The following is a 12,615-nucleotide window of genomic DNA, read 5'->3' on the forward strand; positions in this document are numbered from 1 at the left end:
TTTGAAAAAAGTTCATGCTTCATCTGTAAAGCACAAAATGCTGGGTAAAACTCCATTTTAATTTGACAGTGGTATTTTCTTTTTCTTTTTCTTTTTTTTTTTTTTTGAGACAGAGTCTTGCTCTGTCGCCCAGGCTGGAGTGCAGTGGCCGGATCTCAGCTCACTGCAAGCTCCACCTCCCGGGTTTACGCCATTCTCCTGCCTCAGCCTCCCAAGTAGCTGGGACTACAGGCTCCCACCACCTCGCCCGGCTAGATTTTGTATTTTTTAGTAGAGACGGGGTTTCACCGTGTTAGCCAGGATGGTCTCGATCTCCTGACCTCGTGATCCGCCCGTCTCGGCCTCCCAAAGTGCTGGGATTACAGGCTTGAGCCACCGCTCCCGGCCGGTATTTTCTTAAGATCCAAAACTTTCAGCTTTAGTAATTAATATTCACTCCTTGCTAATACCTGATATAAATTCTCACTCACTTTAGCTCAACTCTTTAGAATATGCGATAGAATGCAGGTTGGCAGACACATACCCTATTGGCTGAGGAGTCAGGTGGAACCAGGTGAGGTTTCTCCATCTACCTTTCCAGAGCCATTCCTCTCTGATTTTACTGTCAATCAGTGACTAGAAAGAAGCAGTCATGTATTGCCATCTTGTTTACTATGCGTTGAAATGTAAAAATGTAGGGGTATCAAAAATCATGAAGCTTATTTTAAATGTTTTCGCAACTCAAAACATGGGACGATCATAAAAACAGTTCCTGAATTGTACTGATTTTAGACATCCCTGTTACCGAACACTCAGTGAAGTTTGAAGCACTTTCATTGTTGTTAAGTATTTCTCTACTGATTTTGGCCTTTGCTTCTCAAAAACAAAAAGCAAGAGTAGGTTTTATTTTTTGAGTCACTATTTCAGATTTAACTACACTTGATTAATGAAGTAATAATGAAACTGCCCAGAGTGCTCACAGCTATCCCCCCTGCCCCATTCCCTGTCCCCCGGGTGATGTTGTGTCTAAGTTTACAGAGACCTTGTCTTTTCTGTCCTAAATCCCAGCTTCCCCTCTCCATCCCACTTTCCGAAATGCCTTGGGATCCCCTGACAGCTCAATTTAATCAAACATATCTGTTTTGATATCCTTGATAACTGCAGATGATACGAGTCTAAATGTGCAGGTACATGTTCAGCCTTCCTTCTCCCTTGAACCTTTATCCCTGAATGACATAGCTAAGCTCCCCTACACCCAATGCCCCCCATCAAATGCTCGTTCCTGTAGAATCTTTCATTTTATCCCAAGCAAATCATTTCTATGTTGTCCCCCCATGACAATTTAGACTAAACACTTGTAACAGAATCTGCTACTGTTTTAATTTGTATCAATATAATCTTAAATGAGACAAAGTTTTTGTGTTTGTTTGTTTTTTGAGATGGAGTCTCGCTTTGTCGCCCAGGCTGGAGTGCAGTGGTGCGATCTTGGCTCACTGCAAGCTCCGCCTCCCGGGTTCATGCCATTCTTCTGCCTCAGCCTCCCGAGTAGCTGGGACTACAGGCGCCCACCACGACGCCTGGCTAATTTTTTGTATTTTTAGTAGAGACGAGGTTTCACCGTATTAGCCAGGATGGTCTCGATCTCCTGACCTCGTTATCCGCCTGCCTCAGCCTCCCAAAGTGCTGGGATTATAGGCGTGAGCCATCGTGCCCGACAAACGAGACAAAGTTAAGAGCTGCATCTGTGACCTGGATTTTGGATGTGAAATATAAAGACTGGCAAAAAGTAGACAACTAATAATTGGTATTAGGTCAATATATAATTTAATAATTTAAATCAATCTGGTTTCCTTCATATTTTCTCCTGATTTTTATCTTCCTTATACTTCCCTGATCCTTTGGAGGTCATCCTAAATAATATTACAACCCAACTGAAGAAAGCAAATTCTTTGGTCAGCCAAAGAATAAAACAAAGGAAATTTGTCTGAGTCGTGGCACAGCATCAAGGTGGGGTAATATGAAGATTGTCTACAAATTGTGATTTCTTATCTCAGAAATAAAAGACAATTCTCATAATATTTGTGCTTTTTCAAAGATTTCCAGCCGGGTGCGGTGGCTCATGCCTGTAATCCCAGCACTTTGGGAGGCCGAGGCGGGTGGGTCACAAGGTCAGGAGATCGAGACCATCCTGGTTAACATGGTGAAACCCCGTCTCTACTAAAAAAAATACAAAGCATTAGCCAGGCGTGTTGGTGGGTGCCTGTAGTCTTAGCTACTCAGGAGGCTGAGGCAGGGGAATGGCGTGAACTACCACACCAAGTGCAGAAATGTATAAGGCCTATAATTTTTACACTTTTTAATTATTTTTAAGGTCATGAGCATGTAAAATACTGTTGACATATGTAAAAATATGCGTAAGTACCACTAGATAGCTTATTTTGAAGAGAGAGTGTCTAAATTTTTATCCAGAGTAGATCAGTTGCAGTTTCTTAGGTATGGGGATGGAGTTAAGCTGGGGAGGGATCCAGGACTAAGGCCATTCCAAAGTGCTCAAATTAACTACACTGAAATGACCACAATCAGTCACCTATAGCATTTGTTGCTAATAGTAGATCATCTCACTCACTGGATCAAAGCTATCTCCTTTTCAAATGCAATAGCTAATAATGTAATTAAAGCATTAATTGAGAATATAGTGCCCAAATTTAGGCTAATAGAGAATACTGACTCGGACAATAGAACCCATTTCACAGCCCATGTCATTAAGAAGCTATCCCAAGTTTTAAACATTAGAGGGGAGTATTATACTCCTTGGTATCCACCTTCATCAAGGAGAGTAGAAAGGATGAATCAGACCTTTAAGAACCACTTAACCAAATTAGCTCTAGAAACTCGTTTACCATGGACCAAATGTCTTCCCATTGCCTTATTGAGAATCAGGACAGCTCCTCAAAAGGATATAGGCCTGTCTCCATATGAAATGTTATATGGATTGCCTTATTTACATACCTCAGCTGATGTTCCTACGTTTGAAACTAAGGATCAGTTCCTCAGAAATTATATACTTGATCTCTCCTCTACCTTAAGATCAAAGGACTCAGCACAGGTGCCACCACTAGAATTTCCATTGCACCAGCTGCAACCCGAGGACCACGTTCTCATCAAAAGGTGAGAGGAAAAGAAACTCGAGCCCACCTGGGAAGGCCCCTATCTCGTGCTGTTAACCACCGAGACTGCTGTCCACACAGCCGAGAAAGAATGAACCCACTATACTCAGGTCAAAAAGGCACCAACAACCTCTGAGTCTTGGGCTGTAGTCCCAGGACCAAGCCCCACCAAATTAAAGATAAGGAAAACAGGCTGGGCGCGGTGGCTTACGCTTGTAATCCCAGCACTTTGTGATTTCAATTTTGGTCAGTTGCCAGGCAACCTGGTCAGGCTTGTGGGCTGGCTGAGCCTGGCATGGTGGCTCAAGCCTGTAATCCCAGCACTTTGGGAGGCCGAGACGGGCGGATCACGAGGTCAGGAGATCGAGACCATCCTGGCTAACACGGTGAAACCCCGTCTCTACTAAAAAATACAAAAAACTAGCCGGGCGAGGTGGCGGGCACCTGTAGTCCCAGCTACTCCGGAGGCTGAGGCAGGAGAATGGCTGGCTGAGCCATCTCATGGCTCCTGAGATGCTGTTCCAGGAAGCCCTCTCTGGGCAACTCGGTCACCTCCCTTTCTCACCAACCTTCTCCTCCAACTGCAATAGTGGTGGTGCCACCCTGGCGAAGCACCAGAGCAGGATCTTAACACCAAGGCAAGCTCCTAACATCTTGACAAGGACTCTGCATCTTCTCCCAACATGACCTGAAGGGCCACATCTTCAAGGCACACTTTTACACATAATCCCACATCCACAAGGGGCAGATTCACTATCAGACAGCATCAGAGAACAATTACAAAGGAAAGGTAAACTCGCAAAACTCTTATCTGCAGTGGTCAAAAGGTAAACGACAAAAGTTTGTTTGTGGGAGATCTGTTTAAAATGAAATAAAAAACAGAAATCTTGGCCGGGTTCAGTGGCTCACACCTGTAATCCCAGCAATTTGGGAGGCCGAGGCGGGCGGATCATGAGGTCAAGAGATTGAGACCATCCTGGCTAACACAGTGAAACCCCGTCTCTACTAAAAATACAAAAAAATTAGCCGGTTGTGGTGGCGGGCACGTGTAGTCCCAGCAACTCGGGAGGCTGAGGCAGGAGAATGGTGTGAACCCCGGGAGGCGGAGCTTGCAGTGAGCCGAGATAGTGCCACTGCACTCCAGCCTGGGCGACAGAGTGAGACTCAGTCTCAAAAAAAAAAAAAAAAAACCCAGAAATCTTACTCTGTGAAGTATTTTGTCTATGTGCTCCTACTAACAATTCAGTTGCAGCCTATGAAAAAAATTGTGCAAATTTTTAAGTACAGCAATTGCGGTGGATTGAAAAACTTTTAATAGATATAAACCAAAACACTTGGGGTACACCAAAAAAGAACTTACAGGAAAAAGTTTGTACTTTTTTACTCCCATTAAAATTATGACAGTGCTCTTGTTATTGTAGTCTTGATAGTTTTGATAGCTAAAAATATTATTCTTTTTATTCCTTATAAACTTGATAGAGAAAAAACATTTAAATGTATATGTGATTTTGTATTTTATTTATGTTTTACTTAGCTCTCAGCATTGGGAAATATTTTAATCTACATTTTACAAAAATCGCCACTAAGATGAAGCATGTTCTTCTTTCTTGAGTGTATTTCTTTTTTTTCTTTTTTTTTTTTTTTTGAGACGGAGTCTTGCTCTGTTGCCCCGGCTGGAGTGCAGTGGCCAGATCTCAGCTCGGATCTCAGCTCACTGCAAGCTCTGCCTCCCAGGTTTACACCATTCTCCTGCCTCAGCCTCCCGTGTAGCTGGGACTACAGGCGCCCGCCACCTCGCCCAGCTAGTTTTTTGTATTTTTTAGTAGAGACGGGGTTTTACCATGTTAGCCAGGATGGTCTCGATCTCCTGACCTCGTGATCCACCTGCCTCGGCCTCCTAAAGTGCTGGGATTACAGGCTTGAGCCACCGCGCCCGGCCGAGTGTATTTCTATTTCTTGAACTGTGTCCTCAGCCCATTTGTCTACCATAGTTTCAGCGTTCTTGTTGTCTATTTTTACAGCTCACTCTATCCTGAAGACACTGTTCCTTAATACCACTCCCCCAAGGGGGAACAGAAAGACCGCATGCCTCACCGAGCTTCTTGCCACCATAAAAGTGAGTATATTTAGCACAGATAATGCACCTAAAGAAAAGAGGAAGATAATGCTACAACCACCACCTTTATAAAGAGGACAGAGTCTTTGGAAGTGAATAATCTTTGCTCATTCAGCAAATGCTTATTAAATACCTACTATGGGCTGGGCACGGTGGCTCACGCCTGTAATCCCAACACTTTGGGAGCCCGAGGCAGACGAATCACTAGAGGTCAGGAGCTTGAGACAAGCCTGGCCAACGTGGTGAAACCCCGTCTCTACTAAAAATACAAAAATTAGCCAGGTGTGATGGGGGCGGGTGCCTGTAATCCCAGCTACTTGGGAGGCTGAGGCAGAGAATTGCCTGAACCCCGAAGGCAGAGGTTGCAGTGAGCCGAGATCGCACCACTGTACTCCAGCCTGGGAGACAGAGTGAGATCCCTTCTCAAAAAAAAACTAAAAACACTTACACAACAGACATGGAGGCCAGGCACAGTGGCTCACACCTATAATCCCAACACTTCGGGAGGTCAAGGCAAGAAGATCACTTGAGTCCAGAAGCTAGAGACCAGCTGGGGCAACAAAGTGATAATCTGTTTCTACAAAAAAATTTAAAACTTAGCCGGGTGTGACAGCTCGCACCTGTGGCCCCAGTTACTCCAGAGGCCACTACACTGCAGCCTGAGGGACAGAGGGAGACCCTGTCTCAAAAACAAACAAAACAAAAACCAAAAAAATCTCCACCTATGGGGGAGCAGTGGACGATGTGAGAAGTGGTGAGCTCCTGAAAGAGCCAGCAGGACCTCCTGATGGACAGGAAGTGGTGAGAGGTACCAAGGCCAACTCCCAGAGATCTGACCTGGGCAAACCGGGTAATGGTGTGACCACTGAAATCTGAAGGATAGGGAATGTTAACTTTAAAAAAATAAAAAAATCTACAAAGTTAGAAAGCAGATTTTATTTCTTATAATGGGTTACAGCCAGCAAAATGGCCATCCAGCAGGCTGGGAAGAACGGCCTCCAGCTGAATCCCAGAGATAGGCACCCTGAAGGAGGAGGGGCTGGAAGAGGAGCAGCCTTATGCTGAAGAAGTTGGCTAACCATATATATATTCAACAGGTTACAGAAGGAGCTCTGAATATTCATGAAGATAGTCTTGACATATGCATATTAAATAAGCATGTAACATATGACCCATGTTCTCTTTAAGGTGGAGACTTAACATTTAAATGTATTCTAATTAGGCCTTATCATCAAAAGATCTTTTCAGGACCAGAGGGCATGCAAAGGAGCAGCCTCTGTAAACCGGCCAGGGTCTGTCCATGGTCGGTGGTCTTCTTCTCAGGAGAAAGTCACTGAAATCAGTCTCTTATGCAATCAAAGCTGCAGTTCTGACTGGTAGAACAGGGGTTCAGTTAGTCAGTGTCTGTGCTGGTGGACTACAATTGTTTTAATATTGCTTATCTGAAAGCCAGTGCTTGTTTAGCTGCTAGAGAAAAAGAAAAACCTTGTGGCAGTTAGACTACAGTTTATTCTTTAAGTGTAGGGGTGGTGGATGACTTAACCAGGGAAGTTGTCTGGCATGACTGTAGGTTCTGTTTATAATTTGGTATCTTATTGCCACAAAGAGTCTGTTTTGTCAATTACATGATCTCTATTTCAGCATTAATGCTGGTTAGTTGTGTCTAAGCCACAAAACGGAGGGGGATATTACAAGGTACGGCTGACCTCCATCCCATCATGCCCAGGAACTCAGTTTTAAGGTTTTCCTGGGGTTCTCTTGTCCACACGGGTGTCTGTTCAGCCAGTGGCGGGGGTAGGGGGGGAGTTAGGATTTTATTTTTAGTTTACAGGGAGGAGCAGGCTCAGGAGCTGAAAATCAAGAGTTCTGTTTAAGGCATATTAAATTTGAGATGTCTATCAGTCCTCCAGTGGAGATATCAAGTAGGTCACTAACTACACAAGACTGGAGAAAGCAACTTATAGATGACTGGGAAATTATATCACCCACAGGGTATGTTTATGGAAAATAAACCATGAGATCTGAGAGAAGGGAGGAGGGTCCAGAAAGGAGACTGGGAAAAGAGAGACCGCTGAAGTCGATGGACACAAAAAGAATGTGACATCCCAGATACCAAAGAAGGGTTTCACAAGGAGGGAGTGGTCAACGGTGTGACATACTGTAAAGAAGCCCAACAAAATGAGGACTGAGGCTGGCCGGGCGCGGTGGTTCAAGCCTGTAATCCCAGCACTTTGGGAAGCTGAGGCGGGCAGATCACCTGAGGTGGGGAGTTTGAGGTGAGCCTGACCAACATGGAGAAACCCCGTCTCTCCTAAAAATACAAAATTAGCCGGGTGTGGTGGTGCAAGCCTGTAATCCCAGCTACTCAGGAGGCTGAGGCAGGAGAATCACTTGAACCCCAGAAGTGGAGGTTGCAGTGAGCCCAGACTGCACCATTGCACTCCAGCCTGGGCAACAAGAGTGAAACTGAAGAACTGAGGATTGAATACTAGATTTAGCAACAAGAAGTCGCTGGGGCCTGTAATCCCAGCACTTTGGGAGGCAGAGGCGGGCGGATCACGAGGTCAAGAGATCGAGACCATCCTGGTCAACATGGTGAAACCCTATGTCTACTAAAAAAAATACAAAAATTAGCTGGGCGTGGTGGCGCACGCCTCTAGTCCCAGCTGCCGAGGAGGCTTAGGCAGGCGAATCACTTGAACCCGGGAGGCGGAGGTTGCAGTGAGCCGAGATCGCGCCACTGCACTCCAGCCTGGCGAGAGAGGGCGACATTTAAAAAAAAAAAAAAATGGAGCTGGGAACATGATGAGCAGTTCTGGGGTCGAACTTGAGGGGTTCCAAGAGACTCAGAAAACAGCATGAAGCCACGGGTCTCTCACTTGTTCTGAACAGAAAGAAACCATGGCGGCAGCGGGAGGGGAATGTGGGGCACGAGGCACGGGTGGATTTATTTTATTATTTTTGAGACAGAGTCTCGCTCTGTTGCCCAGGCTGGAGTGCAGTGACATGATCTTGGCTCACTGCAATCTCTGCCTCCCGGGTTCAAGCGATTCTTCTGCCTCAGCCTCCCAAGTAGCTAGGATTACAGGTGCCCGTCACCACGCCCGGCTAATTTTTGAATTTTTAGTAGAGACAGGGTTTCACCATGTTGGCCAGGCTGGTCTTGAACTCCTGACCTCAGGTGATCCGCCCACCTTGCCCTCCCAAAGTGCTGGGATTACAAGTGAGCCACCGCGCCCGGCCTGGTTTGCTTTAAAATTAGAAGGCTCTGTAGCACTTGTGCAGGCTGATCGGCATGAAAAAGAACACAGGGAGACGCGAAGTACAGAAGAGGGAGAGACTACTCATTCAGGGGCAAAACTCGCGAACCGACGGGGGACGGTCAGGGCAGAACCAGAGTAAAGGAAAGACTGGGCTGCGCTGGAGCCCGCAGCTGACGTCATCGGAGCCGCGACCCCAGGAGAGCGCGACGGCCCGAGGGTAATCACCCTGCCTGGAGAGAGGGCGGCAGCTTCCGGGAGGAAGTGACCTTTGGGCTGGGCTCTGGGGACTAGCTGAGAGGGAAGGCGAGCGGCGCGCAGTGCGGGACAGGCGGGTCACTGAGGCCGAGTGGAGCGCCCCTTCCGACTGAGGCTCAACTTATATATTGGCCTTCTGGTGCTGTCGCTTCCCCTTGGCGCGCGGCGGTGGCGACTACCGAGCACGAAAAAGCAACCGGCTGACAACTCAGACTATGGAGCCGCGCCAGAGTTCTGTGACCACTTCCAGGTTCCGCAGCCCGCCCTGGAAACGGGGCGTGGCATGCTGGGAATTGTTGTTCACTGGCGCCAGGTGTGAATGCCCGCAAGGGTTGCCTGCCCAGTATAGGGCCCTGGCTAGTTGTGCCATCTCCCGCTGGCGCCTTCTCTGGCCCGAGCTCCCTCAGCCTCGAAGCCCCATTTTCTCGAAGGGTTTCTCTCTGGACCGCCTCCTTTACCCTCTAAGCCACAGCTCAGGGCCATTCCCATACTGGGTTTTCAAGTCTTATTTATTTTCGAGGCAGGGTCTTGCTCTGTCGCCCAGGTTGGACTGCAGTGGCGCAATCACAGCTCACTACAGCCTCGACCTCCCAGGCTCAAGTGATTCTCCCACCTTGGCTTCCTGAGTAGCTACGGGCGCCCATCACCACACTCGGCTAATTTGTTAATTTTTTGAGAAAGGCTCTTACAACGTTTCCCAGGCTGGTCTGGAGCTCCTGAGCTCAAGCAGTCCTCCATCCAGCCTTGGCCTCCCAAAGTGCTGGGATTACAGGCCTGAGCCTCCCCACCCGGCCAGCGCTCAGGTCTTTTATCAACGTCCTCTTGGAGCTTCAAGTCTCCTGAGCCTCCACCCCATCCCTTCCCGCCTCCGTGGCAGACGCCTTCAAAGCCCTGTACTATCCTCGCTGTCTACTTGCTCACTTCTCATTCTCTGTGCACATTCGGTCCCGACGGCCTCCAGGCCAGAGGCCCAGCAGCAGGTGGCCATCAAGCCTAGAGGTCCAAAGCCCTGCCTGATCCCTTCTGTCTCTTCTGCCAGACCCTTCCCTTGGGCCAGATCAGTACCTTGGGCCCCTATCTCCACTCAGGCCCGGGGAGATCTTGCCTAGGCTCCTAATTTTAAACGCCGCTTGTATCCCATGACTCCCAGTACTAAGTCGCCAGCACTCCAAGTTCCTGATCTCCACTTGGGTAACCACTGATCTCAAATTTAACATGTCTGGCTGGGCGTGGCGGCTTATGCCTGTCATCTCAGCAGTTGAGGTCAGGAGTTCAAGACTAGCCTGGCCAACATGGCGAAACCCCATCTGTACTAAAAATACAAAAAATTAGCCAGGTGTGGTGGCACCCACATATAATTCCAGCTACTTGGGAGGCTGAGACACAATAGCTTGAACTGGGGAGGTGGAGGTTGCAGTAAGCCAAGATTAGACCACTGTGCCCCAGCCTGGGTGATGGAGTGACTGTCTAAAAAAATAAAATGAAATTAACATGTCTGGTCAAACAGATTTTTTTCTTTTCTTTTTCTTTTTTTTTTTTTTTTTTTGAGATTGAGTTTTGCTCTTGCTGCCCAGGCTGGAGTGCAATGGTGCGATCTTGTCTCACCACAACCTCTACCTCCCGGGTTCAAGCAGTTCTGCTGCCACAGTCTCCCGAGTAGCTGGGATTACAGGTGTGCACCATCACGCCCAGCTGATTTTGTATTTTTAGCAGAGGTGGGGTTTCTCCATGTTGGTCAGGCAGGTCTCTCCTAAAAATCACCCAGCCTCAGGTGATCTGCCCGCCTTGGCCTCCCAAAGTCCTGAGATTACAGGCTTGAGCCATTGCACCCAGCCATAAATCAGAATTTTCTTTCTTTTTTTTTTTTTTTTTTTTTTGGAGACAGAGTCTCACTCTTTTGTCCAGGCTGGAGTGCAGTGGCACGATCTTGGCTCACTGCAAGCTCCGCCTCCCGGGTTCACACTATTGTCTTGCCTCAGCCTCCTGAGTAGCTGGGATTACAGGAGCCCACCATCACACCCGGCTAATTTTTTTTGTATTTTCAGTAGAGACGGAGTTTCACCGTGTTAGCTAGGATGGTCTCAATCTCCTGACCTTGTGATCAACCTGCCTTGGGCTCCCAAAGTGCTGGGATTACAAGCGTGAGCCACCACGCCCGGCCTAAAGCAAAATTTTCAATCCTCCATCTTCTCCCAGTTCCCACTCTGCTGAGCAGTACCCCCATCCACCCAGTCACCCAAAGCCAGCTATCCTTGCCTTATTTCATGGCTGGCTTCTTATTCTCTAGGTTTTAACCTGTCACCTCCCCAGAGAGACCTTCCCTGACCACCCACTTCCATGCATCTCCCACGGAGTCTGTCACAATTTCTCACAATTTGTAATCCTGTGTAATTCAGTCTCCGTACTGGTTTACTGAGCACCCACCCCAACACACCCACTGCCTCCACAACACACACATAGTGGATGGGATGTAGCTCCTTACAGGCTGGAATCTTAGGCCCAGCATGGTGGCAGCAAAAAAAAAAACCAAAAAAAAAAAAAAAAAGGCGGGGGTGTCGGCACGGTAGCTCGCACCTGTAATTCCAGCACTTTGGGAGGCTGAAGTGGGCAGATCACCTGAGGTCAAGAGTTCAAGACCAGCCTGGCCAACATGGTGAAACCCTGTCTCTACTAAAAATACAAAAATCAGCTAGGTATGGTGGCAGGCGCCTGTAATCCCAGCTACTCAGGAGGCTTAGGCAGGGAGAACTGCTTGAACCCGGGAGGCAGAGGTTGCAGTGAGCCAAGATTGTGCCACTGTGCTCCAGCCTGGGCGACAGAGCGAGGCTCCATCTCACACACACACACACACACACAAAAAAAAAAAAAAAAGAAGGGGGGATTGGCGGGCAGTGCCGGACCTTAACTGCTTGGCTTATTATCTCCAGTCCCAAGCAAGGTGCAGGACAGGTACCAGGACTCAGTGACTATCTGCTGATGTCCAGCAGTCATCAAGCATTTAGTGAGAACTCACTAAATCTCACATGCAGGTGGGTGCTAAGGTCAGCATGTGAGGTTACAGTGAGAGTTACATATCTCTGAAATTCTTTAGGTGATGCACCATGATGACTCAGTCAGAAGGCAAAATGTACCAAGAACCTAAAAATTGTCCCCATTGGATAAATATTTCAACAAGCAAGAACAGTTGAGTAAATGATGTTCCACCCATTGGATGGAATATTTTTCATCTGTTGTTATTGGTGAACTTAAAGATTTAGTTTAATTTATTATTTTTTATTATTTTTTTTGAGGTGGAGTTTCACTCTCTTACCAAGTTAGGAACTGACAGGCCAGCTCATTTTCTTCCAGGGAGGAACAGATCTCTGTTTCTAAACCCATCCACCAACTAAGGCTTGTGTTTGGGGGCTAGGTGTAGGAAAATTACACTAGACTTGAACTCACTTGGGTGAAGAGAAGCCCAGAGGGGCTACAGAGTCACTGAGTGGAAGATCAGCATTCCTTCACCCCATTTCTCTTTCAAAGTGCATTTATTTATTTATTTATTTATTTATTTATTATTTTTTGAGACAGTCTTGCTTTGTCGCCCCACCTGGAGTGCAGGGGCGCAATCTCAGCTCACTGCAACCTCCGCCTCCCAGGTTCAAGTGATTCTCCTGCCTCATCCTCTCAAGTAGCTGGGATTACAGGTACCCACCACCACGCCCAGCTAATTTTTGTATTTTTTAGTAGAGATGGGGTTTCGCCGTGTTGGCCAGACTGGTCTTGAACTCCTGACCTCAAGTGATCTGCCCACCTCGGCCTCCCAAAGTGCTGGGATTCCAGGCATGACCCAGCC

The 12,615-nt window shown here is 47.4% G+C and overlaps 1 long non-coding RNA gene across 1 annotated transcript; it reads right to left on the minus strand.

Annotated features, from left to right (window-relative positions):
* Nucleotides 1-8,790: 8,790 nt before the first annotated feature.
* On the minus strand, nt 8,791-11,651 carry LOC144331836 (uncharacterized). The gene is made up of 2 exons (XR_013399398.1): nt 11,539-11,651; nt 8,791-10,355 (listed from the first exon to the last, which is right to left on the minus strand). It is a non-coding gene; the product is annotated as an uncharacterized LOC144331836 (long non-coding RNA).
* Nucleotides 11,652-12,615: the final 964 nt, after the last annotated feature.

Source organism: Macaca mulatta, chromosome 10 (genome assembly GCF_049350105.2).
Source record: "Macaca mulatta isolate MMU2019108-1 chromosome 10, T2T-MMU8v2.0, whole genome shotgun sequence".
Taxonomy (NCBI): Eukaryota; Metazoa; Chordata; class Mammalia; order Primates; family Cercopithecidae; genus Macaca; species Macaca mulatta.